Raw genomic sequence first — 6709 nt, 5'->3', positions numbered from 1 at the left:
CCATGGCATGAGGAAGCCCAAGCCACACGGATATATGAAGAGGAAAAGTGCAGCCACACTAGTTGATAGTTCCAGGTGAGTACAGCTTTTGATTCATAAAAATTCAGGCACACATTTGTGAAAAAATGGCTAGACAATTCTACCCTCCAGAAATTCTATTCATATTCAGTGGCACCAGGGCAGAAGAGACAAATTATTTCCACCAAAATCCTTGACCCACAGACTCTAAGCACTTAGTAAACAATAGTTTGTCAGATTTGTTCATTAAATATATAATAAATCAAGTACTTAAAAATTTAATACTATTTGGAGCTTAGTAAAATATTTATATTATGATAGGGAAAATTCTATGTACTAGTTTTACCTTTAAACTCCTATACCCAAATAATACAGAGAGAATAACCATGTTTCTAGAACAAAGCATACATATTCTTATCTTCATCATAAAGTTATATGATATTGGATTATATAACTTTAAAGCAATTAAAAATTGAAATTTTGTTGATGTAAACATTTCATATATCCCTAAGTATGAAGATCCCCTGGAGAAGGAAACGGTAACCCACTCCAGTATTCTTGCCTGGAGAATCCCATGGACGGAGAAGCCTGGTAGGCTACATGTCCACGGGGTCGCAAAGAGTCGGACACGACTGAGCGATGGAACGGAACGGAACGGATGTATATAAAAACTTATCAGCAGTAAAAATGAAGACCAGAAAAAAACATGAATGAGTTCTGCTTCTTTGTAAAAGCATAAGTGATACTGAATCCTGAACACAGAAACTAATTTAGAGGAGTTACCAAAATCCCATTAAGATTTATGTATCTAATTGAATATTGCTATTTTAAAATATTTACAAGCATTCTAAAGTATCTTTGTATTGTTTTGGTTAAATTATTGCTAATAATAAGCCTGCTGCTGCTGCTAAGTCACTTCAGTCATGTCCGACTCTGTGCCACCCCATAGATGGCAGCCCACCAGGCTTCCCCGTCCCTGGGATTCTCCAGGCAAGAACACTGGAGTGGGTTGCCATTTCCTTCTCCAATACGTGAAAGTGAAAAATGAAAGTGAAGTCGCTCAGTCGTGTCCGACTATTTCTAGGCAAGAGTACTGGCTTAAACCAAGATAAATTTTAATAAATGAAAAACTCTAAACACATATATAGAAAATTTACATATGTATAGTAATATAAATACGTAAGAATGTGAAATGACTCAGTATTTTAAATGTGCTATTATTAAACATTCCACTATCAAAGTTTAATTGAAATAAATTAAGGTTTATTCATAAATTTTATTTTTATTTGGATGATAGAGGATATCAAATCACCATGATGTTTAGATATCAGTAGTTTCATTCAAAAATGATGTGACACTTTTCTATCAAATTTTTGTTATTAAAATAAGCATTCAGTTCAGTTCAGTTACTCAGTTGTGTCTGACTCTTTGCAACCCCATGGACTGAAGAACATCAGGCTTCTCTGTCCATCACGGACTCCAGGAGCTTGCTCAAACTCATGTCCATCGAGTCAGTGATGCTATCCAACCATCTCATCATCTGTCATCCCCTTCTCCTCCTGCCTTCCACCTTTCCCAGTATCAGTCTTCACCAATGAGTCAGTTCTTCACATCAGGTAGCCAAAGTATTCAAGCTTCAGCATCAGTCCTTCCAATGAATATTCAGGACTGATTTACTTTAGGATTGTCTGGTTGGATCTCCTTGCAGTCCATGGGACTATCAAGAGTACTCTCCAATACGACAGTTCAAAACCATCAATTTTTTGTTTCTCAACTTTCTTTATAGTCCAACTCTCACATTCATACATGACTACTGATAAAAACAGCTTTGACTAGACGGAACTTTGCCAGAAAAGTAATGGCTATGCTTTTTAATATGTTGTCTATGTTGGTCATAGCTTTCTTCCAAGGAGCAAGCGAATTTTGAGTTCATGGCTGCAAGTCACCATTTACAGTGATTTTGGAGCCCAAGAAAATGAAGTCTGTCACTGTTTCCATTGTTTCCCCATCTATTTGCCATGAACTGATGGGACTGGATGCCATGATCTCTGTTTTTTGAAAGCATTTTTAAGCCAACTTTTTCACTCTCCTATTTCAGTTTTACCAACAGGCTCTTTAGTTCCTCTTTACTTTCTGCCATAAGGGTGATGTCATCTGTGTATCTGAGGTTATTGATATTTTTCCTGGCAATCTTGATTCCAGCTTGTGCTTCATCCAGCCCGGCATTTCACATGATGTACTCTGCAAATAAGTTAAACAGTAGCACAGGATATGCTAAGAAGTTTGATTGCTAGAAAATTCAATTGTACTTTTATATCAATCGGAATAATGAACATTGCCTATAGCCTGTGAATACCTACGTTACTCAATGAACACTTTTTCATCTGTCTACTTGGAAATCTTCCAGTGTTCTTATTTCTTTGTTCAGCATTCATCTATTAACAATTACTCAGTAAATTGAATTGCCTTTTTTCGCTGGATTCCACTTCAGTTCTAGGATGGGAGTCAGCTGAAAAGCAAACGTACAACAGGAAAGAAAGGCAACTAAAATCAAAGAAAACTATATTATTTTATCCCAGTTTTGCATTTCTTCACCTATTGCTTAGTTTCTTCTATTATGTTTTTAAACTACACTTCACATGAAGAATGGAAGAGAGGAGGGAGAAAGAGGAGGAATTTGGAAAGATTTGAAAAATATTCACAGATATCAACAGCAAGGGGAAAAATTAGTCTTCTTCAGTTAACATCATTTCTCATCTCATATTGTTTTCCATGGATTGATTTTAGGGACTCTTATTTAACATTAAAAAGACTTGTGAGAGTTTTAAATAATAAATAAATATTCAACTGGTTTGGAACTGGCCTTGGATGTGAACATTTCTTTAAAGATTCCTGAATGATTTTAATGAATCACCACAGTTAAGAATACTGGAAAATGTCAGTCTTCATTACAATCCCAAAGAAAGGCAATGGCAAAGAATGCTCAAACTACCACACAATTGCACTCATATAACACGCTAGTAAAGTAATGCTGGACTGGAAGAAGCACAAGCTGGAATCAAGATTGCCAGAAGAAATATCAATAACCTCAGATATGCAGATGACACAACCCTTATGGCAGACAGTGAAGAGGAACTAGAAAGCCTCTTGATGAAAGTGAAAGAGGAGAGTGAAAAAGTTGGCTTAAAGCCCAACATTCAGAAAACTAAGATCATGGCATCTGGTCCCAACACTTCATGGGAAATAGATGGAGAAACAGTGGAAACAGTGTTGGATTTTATTTTGGGGGGCTCCAAAATCACTGCAGATACTGATTGCAGTCATGAAATTAAAAAATGCTTACTCCTTGAAAGGAAAGTTATGACCAACTTAGATAGCATATGCTAAAGGAGATCAGTCCTAGGTGTTCATTGGAAGGACTGATGCTAAAAAGCTGAAACTCCAATACTTTGGCCACCTGTTGCAAAGAGTTGACTCACAGGAAAGGACTCCGATGCTGGGAGGGATTGGGGACAGGAGGAGAAGGGGATGACAGAGAATGAGGTGGCTGGATGGCATCACTGACTCGATGAACCTGAGTTTCAGTGAATTCTGGGAGTTGGTGATGGACAGGGAGGCCTGGCATGCTGTGATTCATGGGGTCACAAAGAGTCGGACACGACTGAGCAACTGAACTGAACTGAAAGTAGCGCTCAAAATTCTCCAAGCCAGGCTGCAACAATACGTGAACTGTGAACTTCCAGATGTTCAAACTGGTTTTAGAAAAGGCAGAATAACCAGAGATCAAATTGCTAACATCTACTGGATCATCAAAAAAGCAAGAGAGTTCCAGAAAGACATTTATTTCTGCTTTATTGACTATGCCAAAGCCTTTGAATGTGTGGATCACCACAAACTGTGGAAAATTCTGAAAGAGATGGGAATACCAGACCACCTGACCTGCCTCTTGATAAACCTGTATGAAAGTCAGGAAGCAGCAGTTAGAACTGGACATGGAACAACGACTGGTTCCAAATAGGAAAAGGAGTATGTTAATGATGTATATTGTCACTCTGCTTATTTAACTTCTATGCAGAGTACATCATGAGAAACACTGGGCTGGAAGAAGCAGAAGCTGGAATCAAGATTGCTGGGAGAAATATCAATAAACTCAGATATGCAGATGACACCACCCTTATGGCAGAAAGTGAAGAAGAACTAAAAAACCTCTTGATGAAAGTGAAAGAAGAGAGTGGAAATTTGGCTAAAGGCTCAACATTCAGAACACTAAAATCATGGCATCCAGTCTTCTCACTTCATGGCAAATAGATGGGGAAACAGTGGAAACAGTGGCTGACTTTATTTTGGGAGGTTGTAAAATCACTGCAGATGGTGACTGTAGCCATGAAATTAAAAGACGCTTACTCCTTGAAAGGAAAGTAATGACCAACCTAGATAGCATATTAAAAGGCAGAGACATTACTTTGTCAAAAAAGGTCCATTTAGTCAAGGCTATGGTTTTTCCAGTAGTTATGTATAGATGTGAGAGTTGCATTATAAAGAAAGCTAAGCGCTGAAGAATTGATGCTTTTGAATTGTGGTGTTGGAGAAGACCCTTGAGAGTCCCTTGGACTGCAAGAAGATCCAACCAGTCGATCCTAAGGGAAATCAGTCCTGAATATTCATTGGAAGGACTGATGCTAAAGCTGAAACTCCAATACTTTGGCCACCTGATGCAAATAATTGACTCATTGGAAAATACCCTGATGCTGGGAAAGACTGAAGACTGGAGGAGAAGGGGACCACAGAGGATGACATGGTTGGATGGCATCACCGACTCAATGGACATGAGTTTGGGTAAACTCCGGGAGTTGGTGATGGACAGGTAGTCCTGTCGTGCAGCAATTCATGGGGTCACAAAGAGTCAGACACGACTGAGTGACTGAACTGAACTGATAGTTAAGAATCATACTGAAGAAACAATGGCTCCTAACTATAGTGATTCAGTAAAATCATTTAGGAATCTTTATAAAAAATATTCACCTCCAAGGTCCATTCCAGACCAATTGAATCAGATTATCTGCAAGTAGAGACCAGTCTTTAGTGGGCAGAAGCTCTCAACAGACATTCCTCCAAAGAAGACAAACAGATGGTCAATGAACATATGAAAAGATGTTCAACATCACTAATTATTAGAGAAATGCAAATCAAAACTACAGAGAGGGATCACCTCATATAAGTCAGGATGGACATCATCAAAATATGCAAAAAAATAAATGCTGGAGAGGAAGTGGAGTAAAGGGAACCTTTGTACACTGTTGGTTGGAATGTAAACTGATACAGTTATTATGGAAAACATTATGGAAATTCCTTAAAAAAACTAGGAATACATTTATCATACGACTTAACAACCCAACTACTGAGCACATACCCTGAGAAAACCATAACTGAAAAAGACACATGTACTCTAATGTTTTGGCTTCTCTGGTGGCTTAGATATTAAAGAATCTGCTTGCAATGCAGGAGACCCAGGTTTCGTCCCTGGGTATGGAAGATCCCCCGGAGAAGGGAATGGCTACCCACTCTAGAGAATTCCATGGACAGAGAAGCCCGGTGGGCTACAGTCCATAGGATTGCAGAGAGTTGGACACAACTGAGTGACAAGCACTTTCACTCTTACACTCCAGTGTTCACAGCAGCACTATTTGCAATAGCAAGGACATGGAAGCATAGACGTCTTTTGACAGATGAATGCATAAAGAAAATGTGGTACATATATATAATGGAATATTACTCAGCAACAAAAAATTATGAATTTAAGTCAGTTCTAGTGAGGTGAATAACCTAGAGCCTGTTACACAGAGGGAAGTATGTCAGAAAGAGACAAATATAGTATATTAATACATATATATGGAATCCAGAAAATGGTACTGATGAACCTACTTGCAGAGGAATGGAGGTATAGATGTAAAGAATAGATTTGTGGACACAGTGGGGGAGGGAGAGAGTGGAACAAATGAAAGTAACACCAGCATATGTACACTATCAGGGGTAAGATGAATAGCTGGTGAGAAGGCACTGTATAGCACAGAGAGCCCAGCCTGGTCCTCTGTGATTACCTTGAGGGATAGGATAGGGTGAGGAGAAGGAAGTTCAGGAGGGTGGGATGTTTATGTAACTCTAGCTGATATATGTTGTTGTATGGTAGAAACTAACTTAACAATGTAAAAATTAAAAACCAAAAAGAGAACAAAAGAAATATAATGCATCACTTTGAAAATGAAGAACATTGAAGAGTAATGATTACATTTTTCATATCCTTTTCTAACCTACAGTGCTTAAAAAATATATACATACAGATGTGTGTGTTGGTGAATATGTATGTACTAAAAAGTTCTCATAATGAAAACATGGAGAAAGTATGGAAAGAGAGCACATAAAGTTTCAGAAGAGCCCATACGTCAGTACTAAGAAAGTCATATAATATAAAATGGTAAAATGTGAAAAATAAATTTATGAAAAAAATAAGCTTATTAACAAGTTTCAGTACCTGGATGTTATGAGTACATGCTATTTCCAAAGTATGGATTAATGATGATTCAAGACTCTGCATAGTTCCAAAGTGCCTTTGAAAATACTACACTGGATACAATTTATGTAGCTCTCTTTTAATTGAGATGTCTTTGGATCTGAAATGTACCTTATGTTGACA

The sequence above is a fragment of the Moschus berezovskii genome, chromosome 5 (assembly GCF_049115385.1).
Source record: "Moschus berezovskii isolate FMDL1 chromosome 5, NW_MosBer_1.0, whole genome shotgun sequence".
Taxonomy (NCBI): domain Eukaryota; kingdom Metazoa; phylum Chordata; class Mammalia; order Artiodactyla; family Moschidae; genus Moschus; species Moschus berezovskii.
The sequence above is the reverse complement of the archived record's forward strand: the minus strand, read 5'-3'. Positions refer to the sequence as shown.